General features: G+C 41.7%; 1 pseudogene across 1 annotated transcript; it reads left to right on the forward strand.

Annotated features, from left to right (window-relative positions):
• Positions 1 to 585: 585 nt before the first annotated feature.
• LOC106600807 (U3 small nucleolar RNA-associated protein 18 homolog) lies at positions 586 to 16,344 on the forward strand (annotated as a pseudogene). Its single transcript, XR_014391928.1, has 14 exons — positions 586 to 1,110; positions 2,981 to 3,117; positions 4,139 to 4,140; positions 4,219 to 4,312; positions 4,400 to 4,470; positions 4,999 to 5,096; positions 5,575 to 5,700; positions 5,996 to 6,169; positions 12,019 to 12,119; positions 12,256 to 12,346; positions 14,004 to 14,127; positions 15,308 to 15,480; positions 15,676 to 15,818; positions 15,995 to 16,344. The product of XR_014391928.1 is annotated as a U3 small nucleolar RNA-associated protein 18 homolog (transcript).
• Positions 16,345 to 17,145: the final 801 nt, after the last annotated feature.

Genomic DNA, 17,145 nt, shown 5'->3' on the forward strand with positions numbered 1-17,145 from the left:
TTGCTATTTAGAGCTTCTGCTTTCCCTCGCACCTTCTGACAATTTACATAATCCCTCTGTCTCTCTTGCACCCCTTTGATAGTTTGATTTGTGATCACCTCAGTAAATCTCTTGTATTTTTACAAAATAATTATCTCAACTATGGCCTATGGATGGAGGTGTACCAGGAGGGAAATGTAAGAGAATACAGATTTGTGTATTTGAAAATATAGGAAAGTTCCCATTTCCAATACTGTATATGAAGATAATATGTTCCCATTATACATAATTGTTATGCTTTTTCTCTGCATAGTCTTTTATCTTTATTGTATGTCATTTGTATCTGTCTCTTGCCTGTCTCTCACATACTTTCACACATACCCAATGATTACACTAATATGTACACTCTCAAAGAAAACATAAATAAATACTGATTGATGAAATAGTTAGGAACATTAAATTCAAAATACATTTCAACTTTTTGTCAATGTCAAAGTCAATAGCTGAATATCATTCTATAACCCATGGAGAACAGGGCTCAAGTATTTTTGTCAGACCGTTTGTTTGTAAAAGAGAAAAAAAATACAATTTATTCCGAGTTCAGGGGTCAAGAAAAAGGAATCACGTGATAGGGAATTTTGCGCTAAACCCGCGCTCAACCACTGATTAATAAAACACTTACACCGTTGGAGCGTTGCGTGGGCCATGAGTTCTTCTCGGTGCACATACTTTGCGAAATAGTGCAGCCACACTTTGACTTTGCTCACAACTAACACAGCGTTGCAGCCAGCCCATGTGGAAAACATTGGGCATGTTATTGTAAATGGGTAGCTAGCACATCTATGGGTCTACTGAATCTTGCTAAATTCTAGTGTATCCTGAGATAACTTACAATTCGTTTCATATGCTAAGGTTTAAACGATAAACATGGACAAAGTCGGTATACACTCTAGAAAGGGGAGATAGACGAAGAGAGTCTCTGAACCAGAGCCTGACTACGAGGAAAAAGTGTTAAAAAGACACAAAAATGCCCAAGCAGTGACTGTTTTAGGCGTAGAAGATGCATCTGTAAAACTTATTGAATATCTTGTTTTTGGTGCTGAAGATGATCTTGTGGAAAGGCTCGTGGAGGTAGGAATTCATTAGTTACATCTGGGGTGTATTCATTACACCGGTTCTGTAGCTTAACGTTTCGTCTGTTACAAAACGTTTTGCAACAACTCCGAACGCTCTTCAACGTGACGTGAAATCTGCTGGGTTCTTAAACCTCTTGAGGATACCGTAGGATAGGGGGCGCCACAGCGCATTTTGAAAAAAAATCGTTCCCATTTTCAACGGCCTACTAATCAAACTCAGAAGCTAGGGCATGCATATACTTATTATATATGGATAGAAAACACTCTAAAGTTTCTAAAACTGTTTGAATGGTGTGTGTGAGTATAACAGAACTCAAATGGCAGTCAAAACCCCGAGACCGATTGAAACAGGAAGTGGAATTCTGAATTGTGGACTCGACTTCTCATCTTTCCTTATTAATCACACCGTTAACAATGGTTCAGTGAGCACTTCCTATTGCTTCCACTAGATGTCGCCAGTCCTTTCACAGTGGTTTGAGCCTTATAGAGTCAAAACTCAGTGAATGAGACTAGTTTGAAATTGGTCACAGGGGATGGGCCATCACCATTATGACGCCGGCGGCCATGTCTGCCCCCACCTTTGGAAACGGGTTTAAAGGCCATGACATCATCCCCCTCGAATCTTATTGGCTCTCTTGGTGTTACAGGCCCTGAAGATTTGTTATACAACGTTTGACATGTTTGAACGAACCTACATGCGGGAGCATCGCATTTTATCAGGAACTTCAGCCCTGCGCTTGGAGAGAGCCATAGGACGCGCTACCAACATCAGGCTAATGGAACGTGAAGTATGGACTTTTTGACCGAAAATACATCTGTTGTGGACCTGGGATGCTTTCTGATGAAGACAACTAAAGGTAGGCGATTATTGACAATATTATACAAGATGAGATGTGACATGCGATTGTTTCCAAGATGGCGCCGAGCTCTGTATATTAGCTAATTTTCTGAGTATCGCATCTCCTTTTATCGCAAAGTGTGATTACCCAGTAAAGTTAATTTAAAATCTGGTATGACGGGTGTTCTCAAGAGATATTCATCTATAAATGTTAGATTGACAATATACATTTAAAAAATCGTTATAGGATAGTAATTTAGGGAAATGTAGCATTGTTTACCGGGACGCTTTTGAGGGGAAATTATGTAGTCAACCTCAGACAGAGATGTAAAATGCTGTTTTTATATATAAATATGACCTTTATTGAACAAAAGAATGCATGCATTGTATAACATGATGTCCTAGGGGTGCCATCTGATGAAGTTTGTAAAAGGTTAGTGCTGCATTTAGCTGTTTTTTGATTATATGTGATGCAAGTGGTTGGTCGGAAAATGGCTATGAAGCTGCTTTTTACGATGGACTCATCTAATATAATCTAATGATTTGCTTTTCCTGTAAAACCTTTTTGAAATCGGACGACGTGGGTCGATTCAGGAGAGGTGTATCTATAAAAAAGAAATATATAAATATTTTTTTTAAATTATCATTTTTTTTTTAATGCTAATTGGCGATATGATTTTTCGCTGGATTTTGATCCCGGTGACGGGATGAGACGCTGAAGAGGTTTTAAACGGAAGTTGGAGTTCATTTTAATTTTACGGTTGCCATTCCAATCCGAAAAGTCGGCGTAATGAATACACCTCTGATTCCATACAGAATGATTCTGCCTGCCAAGGTTCTTAAAGATTCTCAGTGGATTATGTTGTCACATTGTCAGCATGGTATAGATGTAAATCCAATATTGATTAATATTTAGTTACAACCAGGTACAGACTAATAATCTCCAGTGTCATATCCGTCTGTCACACATCATTTACTTTTAGTTTCATTGCAGTCAGTTTTTATCAAATCCATTTCTTGTCAACAGGACAGAGAGGATGGCGGTGCCACACTTCTGGATGATGACGATTCCAGCGAATCCGATGTAGAGAATGAAGCACGGCTGAAGGTTCAGACAACCAGGACTGCAGTGTGGGAGGATGAGGATGATGATCTGGAGGACGAGTTAGTACCTGGGACTGCAACGACGATGTCTTATTGTTTCTTTTCAGCATCATCATGTACAATGCGTCACACTTCATGTTACTACATTAGCTGTAGTCATGTAACCCTAATGTCAATTACATTGATATGTGAATCAAACATTGCTTGTATTGGGCAGTTACTAGGGATAGAGATCTTTCTCTTTGAAGATGAATTGATATGTATCTAGATACATGGGCTCCAGTATGATACAGAAATCAGTGATTGACTTGGACTGAAATAGGTTCCGGTACTCATTTTGGGTGCCGATACTGTTTTATATTTAGGTGCAGGAGCGCCACAATACTTTTGAGCTAATATTGTATAAGATGAACAGGAGCTCAAGCAGTAGAACATTTGAGGTGCTGGTACTCTGCTCCGGTGAATTTCTGCCCAAGTCAACCACTGACAGGAATGATACGTTTTAGTTTGCAGCGATTTGGTTTGATGAGAAGAACAAATCGGTTGCGGTAAGATTTGATGCTACAACATTTGTTGCATAAACACATTCATATTCCATTCTAAATTCAAATCTGGTGCTGATGGAGCTCATGGGCTGGGCCTCTCTTGAGCTGCATCTGTTCGACCTGGCTTCTGTGTGTAAATGTCTATGGTGTATTTTGTCACCTGAGCTGAGCCATAAGGAAGACTAGTGGGCATCTACCAACCCACTATCAGATTAGGGGGCTTTTTGTGTAGACAGATTGTTAAGCCCCGATCACACCTACAGAGTCATTGCGTAAAATGGTACGCAGCATCATCTGGATGTGTGCAACCAAAGTTCAACATTCACCTTCTGCTGTACCAAAATGCAATGACGCTATCGGTGTGATCGAGGCGTTATTGGTCAGCGTGCGAAGCAGCAGCGCACAGTTTGAGTAGGCTACTGATATTGCTTGGGGTTGTGTGGCATGCAAAATGACTTGTAGATCAATGACTGTCAACGCCGTTACATGCTTAGTTTTGACAATGAGAGGAAGCATCAGTTTTCACAAAAGATCAGAGGTATTTTCAGAAGGTAGAAAGAAAGAAAGTAACATGAGCAAAACCTCTTCCATGACCTTTCTCTCCTGTTTCTTGGAGTGGACATGACACACCGGTTCCGTAGAGACCTGACCAAGAGTGACGCAGAGGCCAAGATGTCCAAACAGAAGTTACAGCAGAGGATGAAAGAACAGTAAGTGGATATTAGTAACACAGCCATGGAGTAAATACCGCTGGGATCTGGTGGTTCAAACTCACACTTCCAACTCATTTTTGCCAGGTTCCAAAAAGCAATGGGTGGAATGCCATCTTGGGCAGAGACAAAAGTCAAGAAAAAGAATAAGAAAAAAGGTAAACTCACATTATGGTAATAAACATCTTCATGATCCATGTAATATGTTATGAGAGATGCCCCTCACTGATGATTACCTACTATATAATGATGAGAGGGTATATAGCAGGGTTCCCCCAACTGACGGCCGCGGGCCGAATTTTTGTGATTTTATTTCGCCCTCCAAGTTTTCTGAAGTATTTTTGAACATACGAATGTAAAAACCCCAAGTCAGCTCCAAGTGATTTAATTTTGGAAATCTGTTCCAAAGTATTCCCATACATAAAAGATACACACTAAGTGTACAAAACATTATGAACACCTACTCTTTTCATGGTATAGACTGTTTGAAATGATTGCTTTAATAACATTGTATATATGTTTGGGCTTCTTGCGGTCATTTTGATGTCTACAAATGATTTGTATTTTGTTCCGGCCCCCTGACCATCCGCTCCAGACGCTGCTGAATGTAGTTTATGATCCCTGGTGTATATAGTATACATTTGTGTCTTTTCAATGAAAGATGTGTCTGTTTTCAAAAACTAAAGATAACTCTGATGATGAAGATGAGGATGGAGACGACCTGATGAGGAAGACAGGCAACTTTGTGGGCTCATCCGACTGTCTTCCCAAAGGAATCATACGGGTGAGTTCAGTTCTCCTATCATCTCGCCACTACTAAATTTGATATTAAGTTGGAGTAAAATAACCAGCTCTCTCTCTCACTGCAAATGGGGACTCTAACCAGAGTTCTTTAGAGTTTTGGGAGTTACAAATCCATGACATTTTCCAGTATTAGATCATGTGGTTTTCGCAATCGATATCACAATAGTGGGCTCCCGAGTGGCGCAGCGGTCTAAGGCACTGCATCTCAGTGCAAGATGTGTCACTACAGTCCCTGGTTCGAATCCAGGCTGTATCACATCCGGCCGTGATTGGGTGTCCCATAGGGCGCCACACATTTGGCCCAGCGTTGTTCAGGTTTGGCCGGGGTAGGCCATCATTGTAAATAAGAATTTGTTCTTAACTGACTTGCATAGTTAAATAAAATGGAGTATTTTCAACGTCATGTTTACATGCGATACTAGTACATTTTATTCTGGATGTATTTAACTCTCTTGCAGATGAAGAAATGCCTACACGCCAACAACGACCGGCCGTCTGAGGACCTGCTGACCACGGTGCAGTTCCACCCCTCTGCCCAGGTTGTCATGACAGCAGGGCTCGACCAGTCCATCTCTCTGTTCCAGGTATTCATTTTACTCATCAGCTTCAGTCTTCTCTCAGGCATTCTTGTGGCTGTCATCGTTCGACATGGTATAGGGAACGTCATAAACAGGCCAGTTGGGACTATATGCTTTTAATAATATCCTCCAGGTCTTTTGTTTGACCGTACAAACTACAAGCCTCCCAAAAATACTAACTCTCAATGGACTACCAAAGTAGCCACCCTTTGCCTTGATGACAGCTTCGCACACTGACAGACAAGTTTGTACTAATATGAATTACCTTCCACCTCACTAAATGTCCCTCCTTCGTCTCCAGGTTGATGGGAAGACCAACCCTAAGGTCCAGAGTATTCACCTGGAGAAGTTCCCGGTGCACAAGGCCCAGTTCAGCGTGGACGGGGAGCAGGTGGTGGCCACCAGTTTCAGGAACAAGCTGTTTTACATCTACGACATGATGGAGGGCAAGGTCATCCCAGTCACACTGTCAGAGGTGAGGAGGAGGAAGCAATGGAGTCACTAGAACCCCAAGGCTGTTAGGTAGTAATCTAACCCGTTGGCTGTTAGGTTAGTAATCTAACCCGTTGGCTGTTAGGTTAGTAATCTAACCCGTTGGCTGTTAGGTTAGTAATCTAACCCGTTGGCTGTTAGGTAGTAATCTAACCCGTTGGCTGTTAGGTTAGTAATCTAACCCGTTGGCTGTTAGGTTAGTAATCTAACCCGTTGGCTGTTAGGTTAGTAATCTAACCCGTTGGCTGTTAGGTTAGTAATCTAACCCGTTGGCTGTTAGGTTAGTAATCTAACCCGTTGGCTGTTAGGTTAGTAATCTAACCCGTTGGCTGTTAGGTTAGTAATCTAACCCGTTGGCTGTTAGGTTAGTAATCTAACCCGTTGGCTGTTAGGTTAGTAATCTAACCCGTTGGCTGTTAGGTTAGTAATCTAACCCGTTGGCTGTTAGGTTAGTAATCTAACCCGTTGGCTGTTAGGTTAGTAATCTAACCCGTTGGCTGTTAGGTTAGTAATCTAACCCGTTGGCTGTTAGGTTAGTAATCTAACCCGTTGGCTGTTAGGTTAGTAATCTAACCCGTTGGCTGTTAGGTTAGTAATCTAACCCGTTGGCTGTTAGGTTAGTAATCTAACCCGTTGGCTGTTAGGTTAGTAATCTAACCCGTTGGCTGTTAGGTTAGTAATCTAACCCGTTGGCTGTTAGGTTAGTAATCTAACCCGTTGGCTGTTAGGTTAGTAATCTAACCCGTTGGCTGTTAGGTTAGTAATCTAACCCGTTGGCTGTTAGGTTAGTAATCTAACCCGTTGGCTGTTAGGTTAGTAATCTAACCCGTTGGCTGTTAGGTTAGTAATCTAACCCGTTGGCTGTTAGGTTAGTAATCTAACCCCAAGGCTGTTAGGTTAGTAATCTAACCCCAAGGCTGTTAGGTAGTAATCTAACCCCAAGGCTGTTAGGTAGTAATCTAACCCCAAGGCTGTTAGGTAGGGACTTAGCCTTTTATTACTAGGCTTGGGCGGTACTGAGATTGTCAAACCTTCATACCGACCTTGTGCCATCCAAGGATATAAGGCAATACTGGCACTGAACACAAATCCCACTGAGCCTCTGTAAACCGATGGTTAGCAATGCTAACAAGTACATGTACAATTTTATACAGTCTCTGACCTAAGTTATTTGCAGGACAGACATCCCAGTTCAAAGTTATACAAAAAAATACTACTCACAATTTGCTGCGCACACAAAACAAATATTAGACAGCAGGGAGGAGGGGATCCAGGAGGGGATTCTATGCTGTTACCAGGAGAAGCTTGTTTTTTTGCAAGAAGCTAACCAGCTATATAACTACTGTAAGTTGGCGAACTAAATGTACAACTGCAGAGTATTTAGCATATTTTAGACAGTACAATTAATAGTTATAAGATATATTTTAATGGAATTTAATGGCGCCGGATATATACACTGCTCAAAAAAATAAAGGGAACACTTAAACAACACAATGTAACTCCAAGTCAATCACACTTCTGTGAAATCAAACTGTCCACTTAGGAAGCAACACTGATTGACAATACATTTCACATGCTGTTGTGCAAATGGAATAGACAACAGGTGGAAATTATAGGCAATTAGCAAGACACTCCCAATAAAGGAGTGGTTCTGCAGGTGGGGACCACAGACCACTTCTCAGTTCCTATGCTTCCTGGCTGATGTTTTGGTCACTTTTGAATGCTGGCGGTGCTTTCACTCTAGTGGTAGCATGAGACGGAGTCTACAACCCACACAAGTGGCTCAGGTAGTGCAGCTCATCCAGGATGGCACATCAATGCGAGCTGTGGCAAGAAGGTTTGCTGTGTCTGTCAGCGTAGTGTCCAGAGCATGGAGGCGCTACCAGGAGACAGGCCAGTACATCAGGAGACGTGGAGGAGGCCGTAGGAGGGCAACAACCCAGCAGCAGGACCGCTACCTCCGCCTTTGTGCAAGGAGGAGCAGGAGAAGCACTGCCAGAGCCCTGCAAAATGACCTCCAGCAGGCCACAAATGTGCATGTGTCTGCTCAAACGGTCAGAAACAGACTCCATGAGGGTGGTATGAGGGCCCGACGTCCACAGGTGGGGGTTGTGCTTACAGCCCAACAACGTGCAGGACGTTTGGCATTTGCCAGAGAACACGAAGATTGGCAAATTCGCCACTGGCACCCTGTGCTCTTCACAGATGAAAGCATGTTCACACTGAGCACGTGACAGACGTGACAGAGTCTGGAGACGCTGTGGAGAACGTTCTGCTGCCTGCAACATCCTCCAGCATGACCGGTTTGGCGGTGGGTCAGTCATGGGGTGGGGTGGCATTTCTTTGGGGGGCCGCACAGCCCTCCATGTGCTCGCCAGAGGTAGCCTGACTGCCATTAGGTACCGAGATGAGATCCTCAGACCCCTTGTGAGACCATATGCTGGTGCGGTTGGCCCTGGGTTCCTCCTAATGCAAGACAATGCTAGACCTCATGTGGCTGGAGTGTGTCAGAAGTTCCTGCAAGAGGAAGGCATTGATGCTATGGACTGGCCCGCCCGTTCCCCAGACCTGAATCCAATTGAGCACATCTGGGACATCATGTCTCGCTCCATCCACCAACGCCACGTTGCACCACAGACTGTCCAGGAGTTGGCGGATGCTTTAGTCCAGGTCTGGGAGGAGATCCCTCAGGAGACCATCCGTCACCTCATCAGGAGCATGCCCAGGCGTTGTAGGGAGGTCATACAGGCACGTGGAGGCCACACACACTACTGAACCTCATTTTGACTTGTTTTAAGGACATTACATCAATGTTGGATCAGCCTGTAGTGTGGTTTTCCACTTTAATTTTGAGTGTGACTCCAAATCCAGACCTCCATGGGTTGATAAATTGGATTATTTTTGTGTGATTTTGTTGTCAGCACATTCAACTATGTAAAGAAAAAAGTATTTAATAAGATTATTTCTTTCATTCAGATCTAGGATGTGTTGTTTAAGTGTTCCCTTTATTTTTTTGAGCAGTATATTTTATATTTGAGATTCTTTGAAATAGCCACCCTTTGTCTTGATGACAGCTTTGCACACTCTTGGCATTCTCTCAACCAGCTTTGTGAGATAGTCACCTAGAATGCATTTCAATTAACAGGTGTGCCTTGTTAATTTGTGGAATTTCTTTCCTTAATCCGTTTGAGCCAATCAGTTGTGTTGTGACAAGGTAGGGGTTGTATACAGAAGAGAGACCTATTTAGTGAAAGACCAAGTCCATATTATGACAAGAATAATCAAAGAGAAATGATAGTCCATCATTACTTTAAGACGTGAAGGTCAGTCAATCCGGAAAATGTCAAGAACTTTGAATGTTTCTTCAAGTGCAGTCGCAAAAAACATCAAGCGCTATGATGAAACTGGCTCTCATGAGGACCGCCACAGGACAGGAAGACCCAGAGTTACCTCTGCTGCAGAGGATAAGTTCATTAGAGTTAACTGCACCTTAGATTGCAGCCCAATAAATTATACCTCACAGAATTCAAGTAACAGACACATCTCAACATCAACTGTTCAGAGGAGACTGTGTGAATCATGCCTTCCTGGTCAAATTACTGCAAAGAAACCACTACTAAAGGACACCAATATTAACAAGAGACTTGCTTGGGCCAAGAAACACGAGCAATGGACATTAGACCGGGGGAAATCTGTCCTTTGGTCTGAGTCCAAATTTGAGATTATTGGTTCCAACCGCTGTGTCTTTGAGTCACAGAGTAGGTGAACGGATGATCTCTGCATGTGTGGTTCCCACCGTGAAGCATGGAGGAGGTGGTGTGGCGGTGCTTTGCTGGTGATACTGTCAGTGATTTTATTTAGATTTCAAGGCACACTTAACCAGCATGGCTACCACAGCATTCTGCAGTGATACGCCATTCCCATCTGGTTGGCGCTTAGTGGGACTATCATTTGTTTTTCAACAGGACAATAACCCAACACACCTTCAGGCTGTGTCAGGGCTATTTGACCAAGAAGGAGAGTGATGGAGTGCTGGATCAGATGACCTGGCCTCCACAATTACCCGACCTCAACCCAATTGAGATGGTTTGGGATGATTTGGACCGCAGAGTGAAGGAAAAGCAGCCAACATGTGCTCAGCATATGTGGTATCTCCGTCAATACTGTTGGAAAAGCATTCCAGGTGAAGCTGGTTGAGAGAATGCCAAGAGTGTGCAAAGCTGTCAAAGGCAAAGGGTGGCTACTTTGAAGAATCGAAAATATATTTTGATTTGTTTACCATTTTTTGGTTCCTACATGATTCCATATGTTATTTTATAGTTTTGATGTCTTCTCTATTCAACTATGTTGATAATAGTAAAAATAAAGAAAAACCCTTGATTGAATAGGTGTGTCAACTTTTGACTGGTACTGTAGGTCGGGGTGCCTTGTAAGAATCAATTATTGGATAATAAACTTCGATCAAGATTATCCTACCAACGGGACATTAAAAACTGTAATATCTTATGTTTCACAAGTCGTGGCTGAACGACGACATGGATAACATACAGCTGGCTGGGTTTTCCGTGCATCGGCAAGATGGAACAGCTGCATCCGGTCAGACAAGGGGTGGTGATCACGCTCTCCGCAGCCGATGTGAGTAAGACCTTTAAACAGGTCAACATTCACAAGGCCGCAGGGCCAGACAGATTACGAGGATGTGAACTCTGAGCATGCGCTGGCCAACTGGCAAGTGTCTTCACTGATATTTTCAACCTCTCCCCGTCCGAGTCTGTAATACCAACATGTTTCAAGCAGACCACCATAGTCCCTATGCCCAAGAACAGTAAGGTAACCTGCCTAAAATGACTACCGACCCGTAGCACTCACATCTGCAGCCATGCAGTACTTTGAAAGGCTGGTCATGGCTCACATCAACAGCATCCTCCCGGATAGCCTAGACCCACTCCAATTCGCGACCGCCCTAACAGATCCACAGATGATGCAATCTCAATTGCACTCCTCACTGCCCTTTCCCACCTGGACAAAAGTAATGTGAGAATGCTATTCATTGACTACAGCTCAGCGTTCAACACCATATTGCCCTCATCACTAAACTAAGGACCCTGGGCCTAAACACCTCCCTCTGCAGCTGGATCCTGACGGGCCTCCCCCAGGTGGTAAGGGTAGGTAACAACAGATCCGCCATGCTGATCCTCGAGGGGGGCGTGCTCAGTCCCCTCGTGTACTCCCTGTTCACTCATGACTGCATGGCCAAGCACAACTCCAACACCATCATTAAATTTGCCGACGACACAACGTTAGTAGGCCTGATCACCGACAACGACGAGCCAGCCTATAGGGAGGAGGTCAGAGACCTGGCAGTGTGGTGCCAGGATAACAACCTCTCCCTCAACATGATCAAGACAAAGGAGATGATTGTGGACTACAGGAAAAGGAGGATCGAGTGTGCTTGGAAACCAAACACCAAGTGACTGGGAATTACCGGTAAGCTTCATAATGAAATATTATGTGACCGGGGGAAATGAAGAATGGGAACTGCTTTATCTCCTAACGTATTGCTCAAATGGACTGCAGGTATTTACTTAAAAAGTAGCTACAAATATTCAAATGTATAGAAAATAAAGTTGACGGTATTGAAAACCATCCCGTGGCTATTTCCAAATACCCTGTTATACGGTATACCGCCCAAGCCTAGTTGTTACCGAGCAAATTATTGTGTTCGGTTTAAAGATAAAATCACTGTATATTCTCAGCCAGACTGTTATTTTTGAAGTGGGTGAGTGACTGGTTGTGTGATTGAGTGCAGTAACAATTATGGTTGTACCTCAGGTGCGAGGGAACAGAGAGTGAAAGAGTTTGAAGTCTCCTCTGATGGAGAATCCCTCCTCCTCACTGGCACCTCCGGATACCTCCACGTGTTAACAATGAAGGTAGGTGATTGTAGATGGCAAATACCTGGTATACCATGCATCCAAAATGGATCAAAACATAGGACTCCATTTTGGGTCAGGTGCATACATGCATTGCATAAATGTCTGTATATTCTCACTGTTGTTTTTTTTTCAGACAAAGGAGGTAGTGAACAGCATGAAGATCAACGGAAACATCGCGGGAGTGGCTTTCTCCCACGACGGCAGCAAAGTCTTCACCAATTCTGGTGGGTTTTACACTGGTCTAAAAAGACACACAGCCTAGCATCCCAATCACATCCTAAAGCCTTTGTAGATGATTTTAGTTAAAGCTGCAATATGTGACTTTTTGGGCGACCTGACCAAATTCACATAGAAATGTGAGTTATAGATCTGTCATTCTCTTTGGAAGCAGTTGATTTGTTGTATGTGTGATATTTCTATGGTTCACATTAAGTTATTTTGTGTGTCTTTTACTTTTGGTTTTGTACACAAGCTTCAAACAATATTTTTGTTTAAGGAAAATATATTTAACAGAGATGGTACAATGATTCTCTACATCAGTGGTCCTAGTCGGTCACCAAACATTTCTGTAAAAAAAACAACGATAAATCCTTGTGTTCCTATTTTTTTGTTTTGTGCTGTTGGTGGTAGGTGCACTTGATTCAGCAGCCCTAACACTGGGAAGGCAAAGTGTTCCCATTTTGAAAAATGTCATGTGTCTGAAGGTAGAACTCCACTTACCCGGCAGGCCCAAAGACCAAATCAAGTGCACCTACAGGCCTACCGCTGGCCAATCAGATAGCTCAGATCACTGTGTATGCACAGTTTCCTCAAGCCATAGATGGTAAAAAGAAGCCTAGAGCTCACAGCAAAGTTGATACTGTGAGATTTCAAAACTTTTAAAACCATGACTAGAGAGACTCAACGAAATATAGCAAAGCACTGCTGTTTTTATGGGTAAGTTCATGTTGAAGTTGTTATTCAGCGCTGTCAATGCGCATTCTCCCTACATCCACTCACACTGCAAGCAGTATAGCAAAGTGTTATTAGCGGTGTGTCTCTCTTTTTATATAGAGTAATATTTCACTAACTGGCCATCGGATGAACAACATGAATTGGTGCATGAGGCAGAAAGGAGTTTCGCCATCAGCTGGAAGCCTCACCGCTGCTCTCGCCTTCCCCTCAGACTGACCATCAGATGCAGGTCATCAGTCCAGTAAAATAAATACAAGCAAATGATTATGCTCACTCAGCTGTGCCTAAGTAATACAGCAAATGATCTGTTACCAGTGTGATCATATACCTACAATTCTGAAATATAATTTCAAAATGGTCTGAGAAGAACAACATTGGCAGGGCAATTCAAGCATAGCCAATATGCAGTGATAATGTATTGGGCGTTTTTTATTTTTATTTTACCTTTTTTTTTTTAACTAGGCATGTCAGTCAAGAACAAGTTCTTATTTTCAATGACGGCCTCTTAACGGTGGGATAACTGCCTTGTTCAGGGGCAGAACGACAGGTGTCAGCTCGGGGATTTGATCTTGCGACCTTTCGGTTACTAGTCCAACGATCTAACCACTAGGCTACCTGCCGCCCCAAAATATAGCCTACTACAAACCTAATTGCTACAGAACAGTTTTTAATAGGTTAATGGTTCATACTCAGGCTTTTGTTTTTTGTCATGTTTTAAAAAAATAAAATAAAAATCTGAGCGGTAGATCTTGGCTTGTATTTTGACTCAAGGTGACCACTGCCCTGGTGATCACTGCTTGTTTTGTCACAAACTGAAATTAGGCGAACTATTAGCATTTTAGCAAAAAATAAATGGCAGATTGATTTCTGCATATTGCACCTTTTTAAAGCTGTACATGTATGTACTAAACCTTTGTGATGTTGCAGAGGAGGGTGAGTTGTACATATGGGACATGAGGAGCAGTAAATGCCTGAACAGGTTCACTGATGATGGCTGTGTGAGTGGGACCTCCATAGCTGCATCCAAGAACGGACAGTATCTGGCCTGCGGGTGAATCACCCATTTTGTTTTCAACATTTTTCGCATCGTTTTGTGACATAAGGTTGTTGGTGGGTAGCTCATTTATTCATTCGACCATTTGCTTGCTGATATAATTCAGCAGCGATTGTGATCAAACCATTGCGATGTTTGTGTATTGTCCTGTTTGTCTGGATTCAGATGTCCTTTTTTAGTTTTTATGCGTGATTCTGCCACAAAACCTTCAGGATAGTTGGGTCGTTCCACCAATTAGGTGTCTTTTTTTAAGAAGGGTAACAAATGTTAAACGTGCTCTTTATGACAGAATGTTAACTTAATAAAAAACATGTTTTCCCACTTTAAGCATTTAAATAAAACAATTATAGTAAGTGCCTATTAAATGCCAAATAAACGAACAGGGTTGACAATTTCATCTTTAATCAGCCATAAATTTCCTCGTGACAGGGGGAATGGAATCTTGTTTTGTGCAACAGGAAGTGTTAATTAAATGCAAGCTTCACAAAACAAATGTTGTTAACATTTCTAGCCTGTCTATCTATGGGTAACAGGGTTGACATGTTATGCTCGACCCGCTCCGTTTTCCACCACAAAACACTAGAAAATGACCAAAAAAAGAGTAGAACCAGCTCACCTGCTTTTATTTTGATTTGACTATTAGGTGTTCTATGTTTTTTGGGGGGGAAATACTTTAAAAGGAATACTTTAACTGAATTCTCGTTTTAATATAGTGAAACTATCATGGTTGATCTTATAAGGAAGGACAGACGTAAATTAATCACGTTAAATAAATGATCTTCAGGAAGGATAACAAAATAGTGCTGTACAATGATGGTGACACTTGAAGAAATGTTTGGGTTAAGTGGGTTAAAATCTTCCTGGAGGTGACACATGGTTGACGGAGGGACATGTCAAAATGAAGAATTTTTGGCACTTAAGCAAGTCTTTATTCATATATTAAAAAAAAAAAAAAAAAAAGATTTATTGAATTCTCCATGTGGTCTACATTAAAGGGCACCTAATTTAATATAACAGGCTTTTAAAATGTAATATTTCTGCACAATTTCTACTTAAAATATTAAAGGGATGCAAAAGGCACCCATTTCGTGGAATAACCTAATTCTATTTTTTCATATAATATACCTGTAGCAGACAAGTTTTTCACATTCTTTTTCTACCGTTTCTATTATCTCAGGTCAGCGGCAGGTGTGGTGAACGTGTACTCCCAGGAGGAGTGTATACGGCAGAACAACCCCAAGCCTCTGAAGGCCATCATGAACCTGGTGACCTCCGCCACCTCTCTGCTTCAACCCCACCTCCGAGATCCTGGCCATCGCCTCCAGGGCTGACGACGAGGCTGCCCGATTGGTCAGTCTCTCTCTCTCTCTCACACCTAATGTTGTCTTTGTCATCATTACAGCTACACCTGGTCACTTGTAAATAAGAGGTTTTATTGCAGCATGACTTGGATAGTAATAAAGTTTGAATTTATTTAAAATGAAGTAAAACCATGTCTCACTTTCACTGTCATCAAGTGCCATGTGTCTACCTTTCTCATTTCAGGTTCATATCCCCAGCTTCACAGTGTTCTCCAACTTCCCCATGTTCCAGAGGAAAACCATATACAGGGCCCACCGTCTGGACTTCTCCCCAAACAGCGGCTTCTTCTCCCTGGCCAACAACAAGGGCCATGCCCCTCTCTTCAGGTGAGCCTCTTGTTTTTCCTTATTGTTTTTGTATATATTTTTCTCGGAAAGGAGAAAAAAGAAGAAAAAAAACAACACTACAGGAGATTTTGTATTTTATTTGTATTTTTTAAAACGAATAAATATACAAAATATTAGAATAATAATTTGGTAAATTTTTCTCAACTACATTTCAGGTTGTTGCATTACAAAAACTTTTGATGAAGAGCATCCCAAGCAGGCTCGTAGTCAACATCAAGACACCAAGCTCCCTCAATACAACTACCATTGTCTTCTTGAAGACATTTTACAATGAAAAAGACTTGAATTGAGAAATCGGTTATGCTTATTACATCTATGAAAGTGTCACAGCAAGATACCATGTCTTCGTTATCCTGTTTTTTTTTTTTCCCCCTTCAAATTTGAGTCATTACATTTTTTTAAGTGTTCTGTTTTCAAAACGTACATCCTGTATATTTCTTTCTGTCTACTTTAGGGTTTTTACAAATGTTTGTATATTGGATAAAATACAACTTAATTTCCTTGATACTTGGCTATTATTATATTTTCTTCTGTTTCTAGATATCTTGGAGAACAATAACATTATAGATTGACTATAATGCTTAAACTAGTATAGAAAGCTGTCAAACTTGTATGCACTATAGCCCCATTAGTCTATTCTCTGTTGACCTGAGAATCTGTTTTCTACCAGCCACAACAATGGATTAGAACTATTCACTGTGAATTCCATCTTGACCAAAGCTGCTATTTCTATGAGGAAGGCGCCCCTCTAAATCTGATAGTGTTTAAAGTTGATCATCTTCACACAACTTTGGATTACATACTTAACATACAGTGCCTTCAGAAAGTATTCATACCCCTGGACTTATTCCACATTTTGATGTTACAGCCTATATTCAAAATGGATTATTTCTTCTTTTTTTCCCCCTCGCCAATCTACACATAATACCCCATAATGACAAAGTGAAAACATGTTTTTGAAATTTTTGCAAATGTATTGAAAATTAAATGCAGCAATATATCATTTACATAAGTACTCAAACCCCTTTGCTATGACACTCCCAATTGCGCTCAGGTGCAGCCAATTCCCTTTGATCATCCTTGATGTCGCTACAACTTGATTGGACTCCACCTGTGGTCAAATTAAATTGTTTGGACATGATTTAGAAAGAAAAACACCTGTCTATATAAGGTCTCACAGTTGACAGTGCATGTCAGAGTAGAGACTACCATGAAGTCCATGGAACTGTCTGTAGATCTCTGAGAGAGAATTGTGACAAGGCATATCTGGGGAAGGGTATAAAAAATGTCTAGAATGTTGAATGTT

The sequence above is a fragment of the Salmo salar genome, chromosome 03 (assembly GCF_965601325.2).
Source record: "Salmo salar chromosome 03, fSalSal1, whole genome shotgun sequence".
Classification (NCBI taxonomy): domain Eukaryota; kingdom Metazoa; phylum Chordata; class Actinopteri; order Salmoniformes; family Salmonidae; genus Salmo; species Salmo salar.